Here is a 21,440-nt window from a genome sequence, read left to right on the forward strand (position 1 = left end):
ATTTTTGTGTATGGTGTTAGGGAGTATTCTCATTTCATTCTTTTACATGTACCTGTCCAGTTTTCCCAGCACCACTTATTGAGAGACTGTCTTTTCTCCATTGTATATCTTTGCCTCCTTTGTCATAGATTAGTTGACCATAGGTGCATGGGTTTATCTCTGGGCTTTCTATCTGTACCATTGATCTATGTTTCTGTTTTTCTGCCAGTACCATACTGTCTTGATGACTGTAGCTTTGTATTATAGTCTGAAACCAGGGAGTCTGATTCCTCCAGCTCCATTTTTTTCCTTCAAGACTGCTTTGGCTATTCAGGATCTTTTGTGTCTCCATAGAAATTTTAAGATGATTTGTTCTAGTTCCGTAAAAAATGCCATAGGTATTTTGAAAGGGATTGCATTGAATCTGTAGATTGCTTTGGGTAGTAGAGTCATTTTCACAATATTGATTCTTCCAATCCAAGAACATGGTATATCTCTCCATCTGTTGGTATCATCTTAAATTTCTTACATCAGTGTCTTATAATTTTCTGCATACAGGTCTTTTGTCTCCCTAGGTAGGTTTATTCGTAGGTATTTTATTCTTTTTGTTGCAATGGTAAATGTGAGTGTTTCCATAATTTCTCTTTCAGATTTTTCATCATTAGTGTATAGGAATGCAAGCGATTTCTGTGCATTAATTTTGTATCCTGCAGCTTTACCAAATTCATTGATGAGCCGTAGTAGTTTTCTGGTGGCATTTTAAGATTGTCTATATATAGTATCATGTCATCTGCAAACAGTGACAGCTTTACTTCTTCTTTTCCAATTTGTATTCCTTTTATTTCCTTTTCTTCTCTGATTGCCATGGCTAGGACTTCCAAAACTATGTTGAATAATAGTGGTGAGAGTGGACATCCTTGTCATTTTCCTGATCTTAGCGGAAATGCTTTCAGTTTTTCACCCTTGAGAGTGATGTTTGCTGTGGGTTTGTTGTATATGGCCTTTATTATGTTGAGGTAGGGTCCCTCTGTGCCCACTTTCTGGAGAGTTTTTATCATAAATCGGTGTTGAATTTTGTCAGAAGCTTTTTCTGCATCTACTGAGATGATCATATGGTTGTTTTTCTTCCATATGCGTATATTGAAGAATCCTTGCATCCCTAGGATAAATCCCACTTGATCGTGGTGTATGATCCTTTTAATGTGTTGTTGGATTCTGTTTGCTAGTATTTTATTGAGAATTTTTGCATCTATATTAATGAGTGATATTGGTCTGTAATTTTCTTTTTTTGTAGTATCTTTGTCTGGTTTTGGTATCAGGGTGATGGTGGCCTCATAGAGTGAGTTTGTGAGTGTTCCTCTGTAATTTTTTGTAAGAGTTTGAGAAGGATGGGTGTTAGCTTTTCTCTAAATGTTTGATAGAATTCACCTGTGAAGCCATCTGGTCCTGGACTTTTGTTTGTTGGAAGATTTTTAATCACAGTTTCAATTTCATTACTTGTGATTGGTCTGTTCATATTTTCTGTTTCTTCCTGGTTCAGTCTTAGAAGGTTTTACCTTTCTAAGAATTTTTCCATTTCTTCCAGGTTGTCCATTTTATTGGCATATAGTTGCTTGTAGTAATCTCTTATGACGCTTTGTATTTCTGCAGTTTCAGTTGTTACTTCTCCTTTTTCATTCCTAATGGTATTGATTTGAGTCTTCTCCCTTTTTTTCCTGATGAGTCTGTCCAATGGTTTATCAATTTTTTTTTTATCTTCTCAAAGAACCAGCTTTTAGTTTTATTGATCTTTGCTATTGTTTTCTTTGTTTCTATTTCATTTATTTCTGCTCTGATCTTTATGATTTCTTTCCTTCTGCTAACTTTGGGTTTTGTTTGTTCTTCTTTCTCTAGTTCCTTTAGGTGTAAGGTTAGATTGTTTACTTGGGATTTTTCTTGTTTCTTGAGGTAGGCTTGTATAGCCATAAACTTCCCTCTTAGAACTGCTTTTCTGCATCCCATAGGTTTTGGATCGTCATATTTTTATTGTCATTTGTCTCTAGGTATTTTTTGCTTTCCTCTTTGATTTCTTCAGTGACCTCTTGGTTATTTAGTAACATATTGTTTAGCCTCCATGTGTTTGTGTTTTTTACGTTTTTTTCCCTCTAATTCATTTCTAATCTCATAGCGTTGTGGTCAGAAAAGATGCTTGATATGATTTCAATTTTCTTAAATTTAGTGAGGCTTGATTTGTGACCCAAGATGTGATATATCTTGGAGAATGTTCCATGTGCACTTGAGAAGAAAGTGTATACTGCTGTTTTTGGATGCAATGTCCTATAAATATCAATTAAATCTATCTGGTCTGTTTTGTCATTTAAAGCTTCTGTTTCCTTATTTATTTTCATTTTGGATGACCTGTACATTGGTGTAAGTGAGGTGTTAAAGTCCCCCAGTATTATTGTGTTACTGTCAGTTTCCTCTTTTATAGCTGTTAGCAGTTGCCTTATGTATTGAGGTGCTCCTATGTTGGGTGCATATATATTTATAATTGTTATATTTTTTTCTCGGATTGATCCCTTGATCATTATATAGTGTCCTTCCTTGTCTCTTGTAATATTCTTTATTTTAAAGTCTATTTTTTTTTTTTTTTGGCAGTACACGGGCCTCTCCCGTTGCGAGCACAGGCTCCAGATGCGCAGGCTTAGTGGCCATGGCTTACGGGTGCAACTGCTCTGTGGCATGTGGGATCTTCCCAGACCGGGGCATGAACCCATGTCCACTGCATCGGCAGGCGGACTCTCAACCACTGCACCACCAGGGAAGCCCTAAAGTCTATTTTATCTGATATGAGTATAGCTACTTCAGCTTTCCTTTAATTTCCATTTGCATGGAATATCTTTTTCCATCCCCTCACTTTCAGTCTGTATGTGTCCCTAGGTCTGAAGTGGGTCTCTTGTAGACAGCATATATATGGGTCTTGTTTTTGTATCTCTTCAGCCAGCCTGTGTCTCTTGGTTGGAGCATTTAATCCATTCACGTTTAAGGTAACTATCGATATGTATGTTCCTGTGACCATTTTCTTAATTGTTTTGGGTTTGTTTTTGTAGATCCTTTCCTTCTCTTGTGTTTCCCACTTAGAGAAGTTCCTTTAGCATTTGTTGTAGAGCTGCTTTGGTGGTGCTGAATTCTCTTACCTTTTGCTTGTCTGTAAAGCTTTTGATTTCTCCATCGAATCTGAATGAGATCCTTGCCGGGTAGAGTAATGATGGTTGTAGGTTCTTCCCTTTCATCTTCTAAGTATATCATGCCACTTCCTTCTGGCTTGTAGAGTTTCTGCTGAGAATTCAGCTGTTAACCTTATGGGAGGTCACTTGTATGTTATTTGTCATTTTTCCCTAGCTGCTTTCAATAATTTTTCTTTGTCTTTAATTTTTGCCAGTTTGATTACTGTGTGTCTCAGCATGTTTCTCCTTGGGTTTATCCTGTATGGGACTTACTGCGCTTCCTGGACTTGGGTGGCTAATTCCTTTCCCATGTTAGGGAATTTTTGACTATAATCTCTTCAAATATTTTCTCTGGTCCTTTCTCTTTCTCTTCTCCTTCTGGGACCCCTATAATGTGAATGTTGTTGCGTTTAATGTTGTCCCAGTGGTCTCTTAGGCTGTCCTCATTTCTTTTCATTCTTTATTCTTTATTCTGTTCCACAGCAGTGAATTCCACCATTCTGTCTTCCAGGTCACTTATCCGTTCTTCTGCCTCAGTTATTCTGCTATTGATTCCTTCTAGTGTAGTTTTCATTTCAGTTATTGTATTGTTCACCTTTGTTTGTTTGTTCTTTAATTCTTCTAGGTCTTTGTTAAAGATTTCTTGCATCTTCTCAATCTTTGCCTCAATTCTTTTTTCAAGGTCCTGGATCATCTTCACTATTATTATTCTGAATACTTTTTCTGGAAGGTTGCCTATCTCCACTTTATTTAGTTGTTTTTCTGGGGTTTTATCTTTTTCCTTCATATAGTACATAGCCCTCTGCCTTTTCATCTTGTCTATGTTTCTGTGAATGTCCAAGTTATTCATATTAAAAGGAAAAAAATGTTACAGAAGAAAAACACATTAATCAATAAGAGAGTATCAGTGGTTTCTAAAACTGAGGACATTGAATATGTTAATTAAAATAATGACATTAAAATGATGATGTAGAAGATATCTAGGATATGTTTTAAATTTAAAAAGTTAAAAAATAGCATATACAGTATGGTTATGTAAATGTTTACATTTATATTTGTTTTCTGCTAGGTTATATGCCAGTTTTTTAACAGTGGCTATTTCTAAGTGGTGTGTTATGGCTTATTACTTTCCCCTTTATTATTTTCTGTGGTCTCTAGTTTTTCTATAATTACTATGCATTATTTTTATAAGAAAAACAAATCTGTTTTAATTTTGAAGAAAATAATCTTATCTGGAGACAAAATAAATTGAAAAATTAATATGTACTGAGCAGCTACTAAGTACCTTATACCTGTTGGGCATTTTGAATGGTTCATTTATTTAACCATCACATAAATCCTCTAAGGTAGGTAGTATGGTCACTATTTTACTAGTAGGAAAAAAGAATCAGAAGTTGTATTACTTGTCCAAAGTCGAATCACATAGCTAGTAAGTAATAGAATCAGGAATAGCTATCAGATTTCTCTGAATCTGTCAGCTGTTCCCACATTGCCTCCCTGAAGACAGTTCGGTGGCCTGCTGTCAATGGCCTATTAGCCTTGGAAATGGGAAAGTGGTAGTGCTTGTCACCATTGATGATAGCCTCTGCTTTCCAGTATGGGTTGTAGCATCATTCTAGATGTCCAGTTAGGGATGGTGAAGGAAGTCTTCCTTGATTACAGAAAGTGTAATGTGAAGGTTTACAGCAGTGGATCAGAGGAAGCATGCACAGCTTGTCTGCTTTCATTTATTTTAGTTTTCCCAACTCATTATAGAAGGAAGGCATAAGGGTATGAAATTATAAAATGCATTTTTTTGTGTGCTGCCAACTCATGAGGATGTCTCACTCTATCTCTATTTTAGAGTGGCATATTTCCTTGTGGAGTGTGTCCCTGAATTATTTTTGGTTCAGCTAATAACATGGTTGAAACCCCACTAATATTAGCAGAAAAATCTTCCATTTGTGGCCACGATTTTAATCATTGAGCCTTGAATGCCATTCAGCCTCTGGAGTATAGAAACCACTATTTTCAGATGTTAACATTTAATTTCTCAAGGGTACATTGATATAACAGAAATTCAGGGTGACTCAGGGAAGCCATCTTTAAACTTTTTTATAGAAGAAGAAACTGTAAAAGCAAAATCTTTAAAATGAGTGAAACACACATTTTTCTTTTTAAAAGTTCTAATGGCATTAAACCATTCATTTGTTTTCAAATTATTCTACTATATAAATCAGTTTTTCCTTTCTTCTCTAGTATTTTGTTATGCAATAATACTTGATATCTCTTTTTATATTATATTTACTTTTGATCAAACTTGTAGAATTCAAACAACAACGGATACCATACATAATAGATTCTTCTCATGGGCATGTAAAGTAGGGCTTATTCAAGAAAGTGTCCCTATAATAATTTGTTCAATTAATCTAACATTTAATCAGACAATAACAGACTAATACTTGAAAAGTGTATTTTAAAGTATTCAAAAAATGGAGAATGTAACTTTAGGAGTAGCTGGATGTTAATTTGTGACTTATCATGTGAGTTGGTAATTTAACTGTACAGTAACAGCAGTAACAACAGCAAGCACTTTAAACATGGAATATTTTGTAAGCCAGTTAAAATGTTACATGTCAAACTCTTGGGAAAGAGAGAGTTAGGAAGCTAGAATCTTTGTATAAATTAGTTTTCTAAGTTTTTACTACCCGTGTGCATAGAGAGTTGCTGAGTAATGGATAGATTCTCTCTTCCAGGAGGCATTAGGAGAAATGGTTATGGAATATTTGTTTACTGATTTGAATTTTTCTTTTAGCAGGATTTTAAAAGAAAGATACCAAGTGACATTTAAGGTTTGAAAACATGCAATATTCCAGTAACTTTGAACATTACATACTGCCTGGAGAAATATTAAGTACATTATATGGTGCAAAATTTGGCTTCATATTTAATGTTTTTCCACATAGAAAAGTAAATTTACTCTTTACACTTCAGGAGATACTGGAAAATATTTTCAGTATTCATTAATCCCATTCACACATATGCTCACGCACACACATATGCACACAAAAACATATGTATCAGTAAATTTATCCCCACTGCTTTTGAATTGTTAAGGTGAATTTGTATATAACCATTGGTTAACTCATTTAAATAATGTATTGCAAGGCACCATGATTTACATTCCATATTGGAACTAGGGCAGTAGAGGAGAAATTAAGTCAATTTTTACAGTCTCTCCTCATCTACTACATAATCCAGTGGGCAATTCCCAGATTCTTTTTTTTTTTTGCTTGTTATCAAATGTAGACAGTCTTAGAATAGCACATAACAGTCATCTGGTAATTGATAGAAGTTTTCGTTATATATTTCTGATTATATTATAAGCTCCTCTAGGAAATAGATCATGTTCATTCAATTCTGTTACCACCTTAGTAGCTAACGTGATATTCTACACACATGATAAATCAGTGCTCAATATGTGATCACTGGATAAATGAAAAACAGAGAACAGATACCTTTTGCGCAAAGAATGCATACCAAGACATACTGCTATCACTTATTTATTTATTCTTGGTGTCTTTACTTGAAAGACATATAATGAACATGTGTTTTTAAGTACCAGACATCTATTTTTCAGTTCATAGCCGCCCTTACTACTCCCTAAGTCTAACTCTGTACTAGTTTATGTCACTTGCTTGGTTCCCATAGACATTTGAGTTTGAGATCTTGTTAGAGATCATTTCTTATTGTGACTATAGATGTATAATTAGCAGTGTTTTCAGATATATTATATCAAGGAGGGGTTTTTAGCTGAAAATCCTTCCATGTTAGCAAATATATTAATACAGTTCCTTATATTAATACATTAAAGGCAAAAATTATTATCTCCATAGATGATAAAAAGATAGTTTATTACGGTGGTCAGATACCATATAATTATACAAAAATTGGTACTTTTCCTTTGGGTCAGCAGTCATCAGTCATCTGTGAAAATGTGATAGAAATGCACCTTGAAATACACATAGTTGTTTATGAAAAGAAAAACAAAACTGAATCTGAATAACTTTATAAACACACATTTTCTTGTTGTTGGAACCAATGTTATAAAGACCTCAGTTCTCCCACATTGATCTGAAAATACAACAGAATTTATATGAAAATCTCAATGGAATTTATTAAAGAGAAAATGAGGCTTTCAGCCCAAATAGTAAATTTCTGAATTAAGTAGATCAGTGAAGCTTAGTCTATGAAAAGGTGACATTTAGGATCAATGCGAAAAGGATGAAATATCTAAAATGATTAACAGCTATATGATGAAGCATGGAATTAATAAAATAGAAGATTTTTCTCCTACTTTTCCAGAATTAGGGGAGGGAAAACCACTTAGGATAAAGTGTTATTATCTATGATATGTAAGCATCTCATTTGTAACAATAAGGAAAAAGTAGAAAAATGAGAAGAAGAGACATTAATGGCAAATTAATATGTGAAATGTGCCTCAGCCTCAGTGATAATTAAAGGGATGATAAGTTAAAGTAATAAGGAGATACCTCCTTATTTTTTGAAGACATTAAAATATCATTAGCACTCTAAACAATTCAAAACACTGGCTACTTGACGGTATCTATCAAAATTAAAAATGCAGCTTGGTGGAGCTGTCTTTTCTTGGATATGTGTATATTACTTGATGTAGCTATCTTTGATTTAGGAATCTATAATTCAGCAATACTAGCATTGGTGCAAAAATATGTATTTGCAATGACTTTTTCGACATTATTTTTAATACAAAAAATCGAAACCAACATAGTAGTATCTCAATGAGAGAATGAATGTATAAATTGTTGTAAATCAATACAACAAAAAATTAGGTAGAAATAAAAAAGTTAAGGTAAATTTACATATACTCATTTGAAACATGTCTTAGCTGTATCATGAAGTGAAAAAAATGCCTGCTGAAGGTAAACATGTCAGTATGACCCAGTTAGACCCACACCAAGCTGTTTGCAGTGTCTACCTTTGAAGTGTGGGCTACCTTGAAATTATACAATTTCATCTTTTTTTGATGAAAAAAGAACTTTCCTTTTTGTATACATTGTTTGAATTTATCACAAAGTTATTTGTCATTTTTTTAAAAAAAAACATGAACAGATTCTAAAAAAAGGAAGGAAAAAAGAAGAAAAAAGCAAGAGAAAAAGAAAAGAAGAAATGCGAAGTCATAGACCCTGGTAACCATGTGGAACATGCATGGATTGCAGGGCAATGGGAAGAGTAGCAGGAAGAACTTCTAGGAGCTCTCTGCATTAATCTAAGGGGCGGATGATCCTTTATGGAGTAGGGACTAGAATGAGGACAAGGGACTAGGTTCTATAGATATTTAGGAGGTAGGATCAACATAATTGGATATAGAGAGGAAGAGACAGAGAAGTGCTAACAATAACATCTAATGAGAATACCTTGAGCCTTGAGACTGATTTTTAAAATTAGTAATTTAAGACCTTATGCTGGGATTATAGGGATGATTAAAGGTATTTGGTGAGTCTAGCTACCTCATATAAAAATGAAGAGAATCAAGTTCTTTTTTTTAGAGTTCTGAAATACGAATGATTCTTATTTTCTGAGATCTTTTAGTGAAGGAGTAGGTTCTTACTTAATAGACAAGATAGAAATATGGACATATAAGCAGATAGAATGCATAAACATACTATACTTATTTGTATTGGGAACATAAATAATTTACTTATTAATCTGTTTTTGCATGTGACTTATAAGGAGTCCCCTTCCCAGCACACCACTTTCTCTATTGACCGTGTCACATGATACTATTACTTGTGCAAGACTTGATAGGCCACTGTCTCTTGATACTCATTCTTGTTCTGTTGGTGACGCCAAACTCCTGGCAAAAGGTAAAACAGCTGCTCTCATGCAGACAGAATGCAGTGTGTGTGTAATCAGAATGCCAGCTTACTTAATTTACTCTAAAATATAATCTCCAGTAATACGGAGTAGATTTCTGAGGGTGAGAAATTTCTGGGCAAATCTCTCTTACCTTACAATGAAGAACTCCTGGAAGACTAATCACGTTTCCTGGTTTTGAGTTCCAAAAAGGGATGCTGCTCACTACACCCTTGGGCAATTATCTTCCCAAATGAATAGAACAATCATTGTGGTATTGATGGACCCCTAGAAAAGATTCCAAATGACATCTTCAGAAGCCTTTCTTCTGGTCTGGAACCAGTACTGTTCCTATCAGAAGATGACAGAAATAACTGCTTTTATTTAATTACTTTAATAGTTTCATTCACATAGTTCCTGTGAATTGCACTTGCACCCAAGTTTTGCATTGAAAACATGAATTGTAAATAACAGCATTCCTTTCTTAAGGAACACTAATGACAAGTAATGAGTTACTGACTTAAATCTCATAGGAAAGAACTTTAGTCTTCCAACTGTTCATTAAGTTTTCATTTTCATTATGCAGATAGTAACCATTTTCTACTTTAAATAATTTGCTGGGACCCTTATATTAGGAAACTTGTTTTCTCATCTCCTTCTCCTCTTCCTCCCCCTCCCCTTCTTCCCCCTCCTTCCCCGTCCTTCTCCTTTTCCTGACTTTTTTCTGTGAATTACAGGGGCAACAGTTATATCTTTTTTAAAGTCTCTTTTCCTTGTCATGGGTAAATTTGGTAAGTATTATTTTCATTTTGCAATGCTGGCTTTATCTACCCCCAAATAGGATTTCCCTTTTATGAAGATTTACAAATGGGGGAGGGTCTGATGTCTTGTGATGCCATTAAGAACTGTAATGAAATTTTAGCATAAGGAAAAAAAGTTATAAACAGGTGTTACTCTGACTGCTATTTGGAGATAGACCTAGAAGAAATAACTTTCTAGAAGTAACTTAGGATCAGTAAACATGAGGTACAGTTTGAGAATCTTTTAAAGAAAAAGCAATTCACCAGGAGGCAGATGTGTGTTTTACATTCTATATTATCTCTTTATCAAAATTTATTGTAAACTTACTATGTGGCAAATTCAGCCATGGGTACTCTGTCAGGTTACTCATTAATTTTAGACCCATGTTGCCTCTTCTGTAAAACTGAGGTAACTTTTTTACAGCCTAAAGTTTGGGGGTTGAGCAGACAGTAGTAATTCTGTAAGCTTATTGAACACTTACCCTCTGCTGGATAGTATTCTGAATGTTTAATGAACAATGGTTCTGCCAGGTAGAATTGATCCTCCCCATTTTATAATTCATTGAAAGGGTTTAGGAGGTACATATGCAACTTACACAAGTTCATGTTGTTGATAAACTATAAACCATCTTTGTGAATCAAGTTTGTCTGGCTCTAAGAACTTTCTACCAGTCCCTACATTGTTTCCACAGATGATTTCTTCTGATGTTTTATTTTGAAGATCTGTGTTTATTATATCTCCCCAAATGCTTAGCCTAGTGCTGGACATATGTACAGTTTATATTTTTAAAACTTGCTTTTAGGCATGGCATGTAGAATCCAAGACAGTCTCAGAAATCTTTGTGAATTTGGTTTAGACTCCTAGCCAGAGAGAGTAAGTCTAGGTAAGTGACTTAAATGTTTACACAACTGAACACATTTGCAGCTGAGATAATAATATCCCCCCCCCCCCCCCCCACCAAAACACTGTGGGACAAATTTCATTTTTTTTCTGAAGTCTAGCAATCACCTTCCATGCTTAAAGCACAAACGTTGAATTTTCTGATCTGCTACAAAAAGCATTTTGCTATCTGCTGCCCCATAATCTGTAATTTGAGACCTATGGTATGCTTTAGGGGAAACATTTGACAGAACTTAGAATTTGAGTCTATAAAAACAGTTCGATCTCATAAAGAGAAGGAGCTTGTATTCTTATAGTCATCAAATGGAGGGATTTTAATAAGCTTAAGGCTAAGCATTTTTGGGTAGCTTTTTTGTTTCTTTTGCTTCTCTAAAGATCAGTCCTTGACTGCATAAATCCTTCAATGAAGATTGTTTAACTTGGTATGGAGAAAAAATTTATATGAAAACTTCAATATTGCTCAAGTATATGGCCTGATACAGTTTTTTCTCATTGTAGCCTATGTCAGTAATTTCCCTAAGATGCTGTACTAGTGAAAACTTCAGCCCTTTAAACTGCCTGGATTTGAGTTCAGGTTCCTTCATTTCCTACCTGTGTGACCTTGACACATATATTTACACTGTCTGTCCTTTGGTTTCATCGTATGTAAGAAAGAAAGATGGTGATAATACCCACCTCATAAGGTTGTTGGGAAGATTAAATTAGTTGAGATAACTGTGGAAATTGCCTGGTTCAGAAAATGTGCTTCATAAATGTTACCTATTATTATCTTCCTCATTTAGGGTATCTTTTTCATGGGTTATAAAAAAATCTTAATACATAATGTTGAGGATTCTTCTATCTTCTACTGTATTAGTATTATTACAAGAAATATAGTTTTCTAAAAAACTGGGTTGATCATCTCTGCAGGGAAGAAACTGTGATTAGAAAGCCTATTACAGCTTTGTTACTCTGCAGCCATCACCTTCAACACTGATCATCTGTTCCTTTGAAGAGTGTTGGCTGTTTGATTAGAGTACACAGTTCCAACCATCAGATAATTATCAACTTGAATTTCAGTGTGTCTTACTTTTCTTTAGAAGGCATTTCTGGCCTCTAATAATCCGTTAACCCCTTGACACATAATCTAAGTATAGGCACTTAACATAATGTAAAAAATAATTATCCTTTGCAACACAGCTGTGAACAGATTTCTGATTCATGAGTTTGCTAAGTGCTTTTTCCTAGCTGGGAATAATATCTATTGCTTACTGTACAGCCATGACATCAGTTTATATCTTTTGTTAATATTGCGTTCTGAAGAGAGACTACACAAAATTAGTAACAAAGCAACAAATAAACATGTTTTGCTTTAGGCTGGAAAAGAGCTTTTTTGGTGCTATGCATATGGAATGGATTAGGTAAGGATTTAGAGGAGTAATTAATTTTATCACTTGAGGATAATAAAAAGATAACCGTAATATGAAAAAAATCAGCCATTTTAATAACTGAGAAATTTCCTTAAAACATTCTGTAATCCAAAGCCAATAATCATAAAATAGTAAGAGGCAATAACTTTTTTCCCACCCCAAGGGTTTTATAATATCTCGTAAGGCATAAAACCATATTTATACAATCATTTCTCACCAAAACTGCATAGTTAAAGTGAGATAATGAGCTATAGGTAGAAGAGACTAAAGACCAGAGGGGAGAAATTGTATACCCCTCCTCTGAGAGGCTGGGGAACAAAGCGTCCTGGTCCTGGAATCTTGTCCTAGGACAGAACCTCAGTGTGTGCGTTGGCATGTGACTTGAAGGGTGTCTTGAAGCTGTTGGAGTCTTAAGGTCCTTGGAAGAAAGTAAAAAACTAAAACTGAAAGAAAAATCCAAACTGCTGTGCCAAGCCAGCCTTTTCTGTTATACTCTCTCAAGGGTTCTCCACTTTTCATCCAATCCATTTTGACCTTTGAAGCATTATTTCCATAAGTGGGAAAAGCAACGGAGGAGGATCAGTGATTAATTTGTTCATTTCTCGAAACTGGTCAATTATTCTTGTGCATGAAAGTAAATGGAAAATGTACCTATGCATTTAAATGGAGATGGGTGTGCTCTGTTCTCTTCTAGTGCTTAAGGATTTTTTATTCTTTGCCACTGAATGATCTAGTTTCAGCCAGTAGTTTTACAGTCAGAGGCCTTGCCAGACTCTCCTTTTGAATTTTGGGTAGTAAAAGTATCACAGTATAAGAATTTAGGAGGATGGCAGTGGGGGAATTCTCTTTACAGCAGTCCCCCCCTTAACTGTGGGGAATACGTTCCAAGACCCCCGTGGATGCCTAAAACCACACGTAGTACCAAACCGTGTGTACACTATGCTTTTTCCTGTACACACATACCTATGATGAAGCTTAGTTTATAAATTAGGCACAGTAAGAGGTTAACAACATAACTAATAATAAAATAGAACAGTTCTAATAATATACTATTACAAAAGTTATCTGAATGTGGTCCCTCTCTTTCTCTCTCAAAATACCTTATTGTAAAAAGTTAATGCCTTTTCCATCTTAACAAAGCACTTACCATGAACTGTGGTCTAACTTTGCAGCTTGAGGTGCAACAGTAAAATTAGCACAAATCTCTTTTTTCTTCTTCACGGTATCATGGAAAGAAGATTCATTCTTACCATAGATCTTAGCAATCCCACATAGAACTTTCTTCTTTTCTTATAAGGTTGAGAAGTTTCACCTCTTTACTTAAACCTTCATGGCTTCTCTTTGGCATGTCCAAATTGCAAGCATCACTACTCTTGCACTTTGGGACCACCATTAAATATAATAGGAATTGCTTAAATAGAAGCACAGTGATATCTCAACAATTGAGATGGCTACTAAGTGACTAACAGACAGGATACACTGGACAAAAGGATGATTCACACCCAGGCAGGACAGAGCAGGATGGCTGGAGATTTCATCACACAACTCAGAGTGGTGCACAATTTAAAACTTATGAGTTGTTTATTTCTGGAATTTTCCATGTAAAATATTTGGACCGTTGTTGACCTTGAGTAACTGAAACCATGGAAAGCAAAATAGAAGATAAGGGGGAACTACTGTACCCATTTATAATTCCCATCATCCCAGCTACCATTTATTCAGTGCTTACTATATATCAGTCACCAGGATAAATGTTTTTCACGTGTTATTTTGTTTAACTCTGTAAATTGGGCATTAATGTTACTAATTTACGGGTACGAAAACTGACTGAAAGGGTGAATGAGTAGCCCAATTCACACAACTGAAAAGAAGCAGAGCCAGGCCTGAGTTCCAAATCCATGTATGTGCCATACCTCTTACGACAGACCTTTCATCAGTGCCCTACAGTCAAGGGATAGGAAGCATTTTCCTTACATTTAAGGTCTTTTCCAAAACCTTTCTGTTTGGCTCCATAAGCCAAAAATTTATTTGAATTGTTTTCTTTTCAAAAATTCACGTTCAACAGCTTTCAACCCAAATAACAATATATTTACAATTTAATATGATGGCTTTTTTTTTTTTTTTTTTTTTTTACTGTGTCTCTCCCCTCAAATATCTCTTATTACCTGCCTAAGTCCAATTTTTGTCATCTTCTACCACTTTGGGAAAAAATATTGGAGAGCTCTGTGATACTAGGAAGGCAAGAATTTTTCGGATTAACTTGTCACTCAGAAGAAGAGCATGGGACAAAGGACAAATAGTTTTCACCAGGAAAATTTGCGGAGGAACATTTTCAAAACCTGTGGTGCCACTGAGGCAGGCATACCTAGAAAATATATCAATTCCCTGGCTTTTAGACAGCATGAAAGCAAGCTATGGAATGAGGTACTTGTAATCTTCTGGAATTCTGCTTAGGGACTACCCAATCTTATTACTGAATCAAAGACATAATTTTTTCTTTCTTCTTGGTAAATTTGGTAAAGATTCCTTGTCTACTGGAATCCAAAGTATGTAGAAAAGTATTGGCACTTGAGCTGTGTTCAGTGACATCCAAAATTTGTATGAAGTAGTTCATCACAGTGACATGTCTAGCACTTGGAAGACAGTAGATTGCCAGTGTTGAGTTGATGTCTCTCTGAAATTAATATGTGTATCTCCATCTGCAGAGGAAGAGACTTAGAAAGATAGGACTGCATGGGAGGAAAAAGCATATTAGTCTTTTTCAGGGTGGCATTAAGAAAGCCACTGCGTCAGTATATAAATGTATGCATTACACTGCTAACTTAACATGCACACACTAACACACTTAAGATCAATGCACCTTCCTTCCAGCCTAACCTGTTGTGTTCTCAGGCCAAGCTATTGTGATGTGCTGGTATGAGCCAGGTTGGAGTATACTGTAGATGGATCAGTATCTCTTTTAGTGATTTGTGTCGGAGATTAAAATGTAATCCATCATTGTTAAGTGCCTTCATGTGTTCATTTTCTAGGAATTTAGATTCACTGCACAATATATTTAGTTCTGGAGACTATTCACTGATGGTGGATGCAGTGTATAGACCAAACTCTGAGAACGTTGAGGGCAAAGATGGTGGCTTATTAATTTTATGGTGCCTATTTCCAAGCAGGTGGCTTGATATAGATAGGGTGGGCATTTAATGAAAATTCGTGTCACTAGTGAGGAAAACCTTTCTCCTCTTTTCTCTGCAAATCCTACCTATTTTTCAAAGTTCAGTGTGGACCTATTTGGTTATCCTAACCATAAGTAAGTTTCCATATATTAAGCATGTTCCACTTGCATGGCCAGTGACAGAGACAAAACACAGACAGGCTTATGCAAAGAGGGAATGTAATGTATTATCTTAGTAATTACAATGACTGGGGTTGTTTTGGTTTTAGGCATGGCTAAGTCTCTAGGTGCTCAAACAGTGTTACCAGGAATTGGCCTTTCTCCATCTCTTGGCTGTACTTTCCGTTTTGTTGCCTTTGCTCCCAGGAAAAAACGCTTTCCAAATTGTGACCTCCAAAGTTCCAGGGCACAAAGGAAAATAGCTTCTTTTTCCAAATTGCTACAACGTAAGTCATGGGATTGAATCCCAATGATACAGCTGGAGTCACACGACCATCTCTGAACCAGGAGGATGAAATAGTCTAGCCAGGTATATCTCACATGAACATCTCAAGAGTGGGAGGTAAATACCATCTGAACAACATGGACACATTGGAAGAGAGGGTTTGTTCCCCAAGGGAGAGGTTTAAGTTGCTATAACCAGAAACTGAAGAAGTGGAATTTGGGCAGGCAGAGGCAACAAATGGCAACTCCTCCCTCTTCTAAACTCTAGTATTGTGCATTCCAGCTCTGGACCTTAGCATATAGTTATGGTGGCTTTGGAAACAGCCCTGAGTTTAAATCCTGCTCTGTCATTTAACTGTGCTCCTTGAATAAGTAACTAAATTCTCAATTTCCTAATTTTGAAACAAGATAATTTTACATTTTTGTGAAGATTATAAATAATTTGTATAAAACATGAAACACTGTGTTTTGCACATATTAATCCCTTAATATTGGATGGTGGCGGTGGTGGTAGTAGTAGTTGTAATAGTAATAGTTATTTCTCTCTCCAACTATAATAATGATAAGCTATCTATTTAAAACATTCATTTCATATTTCTATCTTCTCTACATCATTGATATCTACAATGACTCTCTGACAAGGGATTTTTTTTTTAATCCTATTTCTACACTGAACTCCTGCATGGCAGGGTATTTTTTTTATTTTATAAGAGACATCTACATTTTGATAGCTATACTTTTCAGATAATTATGTCTTCTGTTAAGTTAAATTTTCCTCCTTAAATTTCTCCCTATTAGCCCTGGTTTCTAGCTCCAGAGTTGTACATAGATGGTGGTCTCTTCCTTCCAGGTAATGGCTCTGTTAATATATGACAAAGTGAACCTACAAGAACTTTATTCCTTTTCCCCTAGATGTCTTCAAATGATCTCCTTTAACTGTTCCTCATGTTGCAGCGTTTGGGGTTGTATTGTCCTTTTGTTGTTGCATTCAGAAGTGCTTTATCCATTCTTCCATGTGTTCAACCTATATTTTGGGATTTACTACTTGTGCTAGTCATCAGTGGTGCTAAGGATATTACAGTGAGTAAAATGACCAGGGGAGGGACAAATTCACAGTTGTATGTATGCAGGGGTAGAGGATTGCAGTAGAGGTGGAGAATCAGTCATTAGAAAAGGTTTCATTGAGGAAGTGGTGTATACTTTAGGACCTCAAGAGTTAATAGGAGTTCTCCAAATGAAGAGGGGATGGCTAGATAGGAGGGGAAGGGAAGATTAATATAGGCAGAAGAAACAGCTTATGCAAAGGTCTAGCTATTGGGTAGCCTAGCAGGTCAAGGAAATTAAATAAGTTGAATGTTCTGAAAAATAACCTCTGAGCTTGGACATTTCTGGAGAGGCGACTGGAAAAATGTGCAGGTGCTGATATGCACACTAAGAAGTTTCGTTCTGTCCTGAGGACTGTAGATCACTATTGAAAGAATTATAAGCAGGGTAATGACATGATCAGAATTGCATTTTGAGAAGCTGTCTCTGGAAAAATGTGGAAAATAAGTGAGAGAGAACAAGTTTGGATGCAAAGAGACAGTTTTAATAATACAGGGGAGACACAATGATGACCTAAATACAGTTGGGAGTTGTGGGATGGAGATAAGTGAATACATTGTGTACACTGCATTTACATAAAGTAAACTCCTTACTGTGAAAATTGGATGTCCTTTTAGATATTTAGTTTTATACTTAGGCTAGTATTTCTATAAAATGAACAGTAAAAACAATGAACCTCATTTTTCAAAAGTTTCCTTTGGGTAGAAATGGAGTAGAAGAAGGATTTTATGTACCAGGAGCTGATTCCTTTGGAGGTCCTTCTCCCAGGCAGGTACTTTTCTCCTCCATGACTCATCTCTGCTTCTCTATTGTACTTTGAAAGGTGGGCCATCCCTCAGTAGATAAGTATCCAGTTATAGTTAGCCACATGACGGAGGATCTAGGGCATGGCAGAGAAGGGAGATTTAGTAAGGGAGTTCATATAGGAGAGGAAATGAACACAAGTTGATGACTTCTTTTTAATTCAAGAATGAATGGTATATAAATGTAGATGTCTTCAGGAGATAAATATATCTCAGTAGACATATTTTGGGCTAATGTTTTTAATCCAGTAGTAGTTGTAAGGAAACTGTCCAGGCAGAAATTCGAGGATTGGATCAAATGCGATGGGCATATGATAACCAAGTGGACGTGGAACACGCTTCAATGAAATAAAGGTCTGCTTATTTTTGGTCATTTCCTTTGTCTCTGAGGTGTACTTTGTGACAAAGTTCTCAAGCCACACATCAGCTACGTTTTTAAAGGAAGAATCAGTTTTAGTATATCTGTGGGTGAAAATACTAGGTAAGCATATTTCTTATAATTGTCACCATCCAAAAGTGCAAATCCAGCCTTGCCAGGGAGAGATTTTTGTTACTGGACACATCCAAGCAAAATTTGGGTTACCATCTGTCAGGGATTTGGGAGAAAGGATTCTTTCATTAAAGAAAGATGTTGGAATAAGAAAATAAAATCATAATAATCCTACCGCTTTTAACACCTTACTGTATTTTCATCCAGATTTTTTTAGGCTAACTCATAAATATATGTATTTTATGCTACATTTTAAACTAGCAACTACCTTTCTATTTCAATATGTTTGCTCCTATAACATACCATGTTAAAATTCTTTACCAAGTTTTCCTTAACAGTGGGCTTTTCTAAAGCTGAATCCTGAATCCAGGATTACAGCATGCATCTGAGAGTTATTCATCTTAAATCTATTTTAATTCACTCCAATCCCTATTTCTTAAAATACTGACTCAATAAAGAGATGAGACAGTAATCTTATAGAATATTTAACCTACTGTTTTGTTTTTTTGTTTTCTTGGCTGTATCATAATTTTTTAATAATGGAATTTGTCAATTTGCTCATTCAGAATTATTTTTGAGACATAACTGTGTTAGGTCATCTGTTCAGCCCTGGGAATACAGCAGTAAGCGAGAGAGAGGAGTCTTGTCTTGGTATAGCTTGCAGTCTAAGAAGGAAATAAAAATAGAGAGGTCTTTTTAAAATAATACAAAAACATTACATGTAAACTGGGGAGGAATTAGGAATGGAGCTTCCTGTAATGCGTGATCATTTCTTAGTGAGTTTGCAGAAGTCTAATTCTATCAATACTAGCTCCGATTCATTACATGGTCAATGAGTTTGAAAGATTCTGGATTAAACAAGGTTAATATTTCTTAACTATAGGACTTCTCAGAGCTATTAATAAACTAATACGCATGGTAAATCTCTAAGGAAAAAAAAACATGGAATGTATGTAGAGTTTTCCTAATACATTTGTCTTAACATCTTTATTGGAATATAATTGCTTTACAATGGTGTGTTAGTTTCTGCTTTATCACAAAGTGGATCAGCTATACATATACATATATCCCCATATCTCCTTCCTCTTATATCTCTCTCCCACCCTCCATGTCCCACCCCTCTAGATGGTCACAAAGCACTGAGCTGATCTTCCTGTGCTATGCGGCTGCTTCCCACTAGCTATCTATTTTACATTTAGTAGCGTATATATGTCCATGCCACTCTCTCACTTCGTCCCAGCTTACCCTTCCCACTCCCCCTGTCCTCAAGTCACTCTCTACATCTGCATCTTTATTCCTGTCCTGCCCAGAGGTTCTTCAGAACCTTTTTTTCCCCCTAGATTCCTTATATATGTGTTAGCACACAGTATTGGTTTATCTCTTTCTGACTTACTTCACTCTGTATGACAGACTCTAGGTCCATCCACCTCACTACAAATAACTCAATTTCATTTCCTTTTATGGCTGGGTAATATTCCATTGTATGTGTGTGCCACATCTTCTTTATCCATTCATCTGTCGATGGACACTTGGGTTGCTTCCATATCCTGGCTATTGTAAATAGTGTTATAGTGAACATTGTGGTACATGACTTTTTGAATTATGGTTTTCTCAGGGTATATGCCCAGTAGTGGGATTGCTGGGTCATATGGTAACTCTATTTTCAGTTTTTTAAGGAACCTCCATACTGTTCTCCATAGCGGCTGTATCAATTTACATTCCCACCAACAGTGCAAGAGGGTTCCCTTTTCTCCACACCCTCTCCAGCATGTGTTGTTTGTAGAGTTTTTGATGATGGCCATCCTGACTTGTGTGAGGTGATACCTCATTGTAGTTTTGATTTACTTTTTTCTATAAATTAGTGACGTTGAGCATCTTTTCATGTATTTGTTGGTAATCTGTATATCTTCTTTGTAGAAATGTCTATTTAGGTCTTCTGCCTATTTTTAGATTGGGTTGTTTGTTTTTTTGATTGAGCCTGCATGAGCTGCTTGTATATTTTGGAGATTAATCCCTTGTCAGTTGCTGCGTTTGCAAATATTTTCTCCCATTCTGAGGGTTGTCTTTTCATCTTGTTTACGGTTTCCTGTGCTGTGCAAAAGCTTTTAAGTTTCATTAGGTCCCATTTGTTTATTTTTGTTTTTATTTCCATTTCTGTAGGAGGTGGGTCAAAAAGGATCTTGCTGTGATTTATGTCATAGAGTGTTCTGCCTATGTTTTCCTCTAATAGTTTTATACTGTCTGGCCTAACATTTAGGTCTTTAATCCATTTTGAGTTTGTTTTTGTGTATGGTGTTAGGGAGTGTTCTAATTTCATTCTTTTACATGTAGCTATCAGGTTTTCCCAGCACCACTTATTGAAGAGACTGTCTTTTCTTCATTGTATATTCTCGCCTCTTTTATCAAAGATAAGGTGACCATATGTACGTGGGTTTATCTCTGGGCTTTCTATCCTGTTCCATTGATCTATATTTCTGGTTTTGTGCCACTACCATACTGTCGATTACCGTAGCTTTGTAGTATAGTGGGAAGTCAGGCAGCCTGATTCCTCCAGCTCCGTTTTCCTTTCTCAAGGTTGCTTTGGTTATTAAGGGTCTTTTGTGTTTCCATAAGAATTGTGAAATGTTTTGTTCTAGTTCTATGAAAAATGCCATTGGTAGTTTGGATTGCATTGAATCTGTAGATTGCTTTGGGTAGTAGAGTCATTTTCACAATGTTGATTCTTTCAATCCAAGAACGTGGTATATCTCCATCTGTTTGTATCATCTTTAATTTCTTTCATCAGTGTCTTATAGTTTTCTGCATACAGGTCTTTTGTCTCCTTAGGTAGGTTTATTCCTAGGTATTTTATTCTTTTTGTTGCCATGGTAAATGGGAGTGTTTCCTTAATTTCACTTTCAGATTTTTCATCATTAGTGTATAGGAATGCAAGAGATTTCTGTGCATTAATTGTGTATCCTGCTACTTTACCAAATTCATTGATTAGCTCTAGTAGTTTTTTGGTAGCATCTTTAGGATTCTCTATGTATAGTATCGTTTCATCTGCAAACAATGACAGTTTTACCTTTTCTTTTCCGATTTGGATTCCTTTTATTTCTTTGTCTTCTCTGATTGCTGTAGCTGAAACTTCCAAAACTATGTTGAATAATAGTGGTGAGAGTGGACAACCTTTTCTTGTTCCTGATCTTAGTGGAAATGATTTCTGTTTTTCACCACTGGGAATGATGTTGGCTGTGTGTTTGTCACATGTGGTCTTTATTA

General features: G+C 35.7%; 1 protein-coding gene across 1 annotated transcript in view; it reads left to right on the forward strand.

Moving 5' to 3' along the window:
• The window catches only part of LOC113608295 (gamma-aminobutyric acid receptor subunit beta-2-like), a 141,870-nt gene that overhangs the window by 54,671 nt on the left and 65,759 nt on the right, over positions 1-21,440 (forward strand). The window lies entirely within an intron of this gene.

The sequence above is a fragment of the Aethalodelphis obliquidens genome, unplaced genomic scaffold (genome assembly GCF_003676395.1).
Source record: "Aethalodelphis obliquidens isolate GAN/ISIS:26980383/991018 unplaced genomic scaffold, ASM367639v1 scaffold52, whole genome shotgun sequence".
Lineage (NCBI taxonomy): Eukaryota > Metazoa > Chordata > Mammalia > Artiodactyla > Delphinidae > Aethalodelphis > Aethalodelphis obliquidens.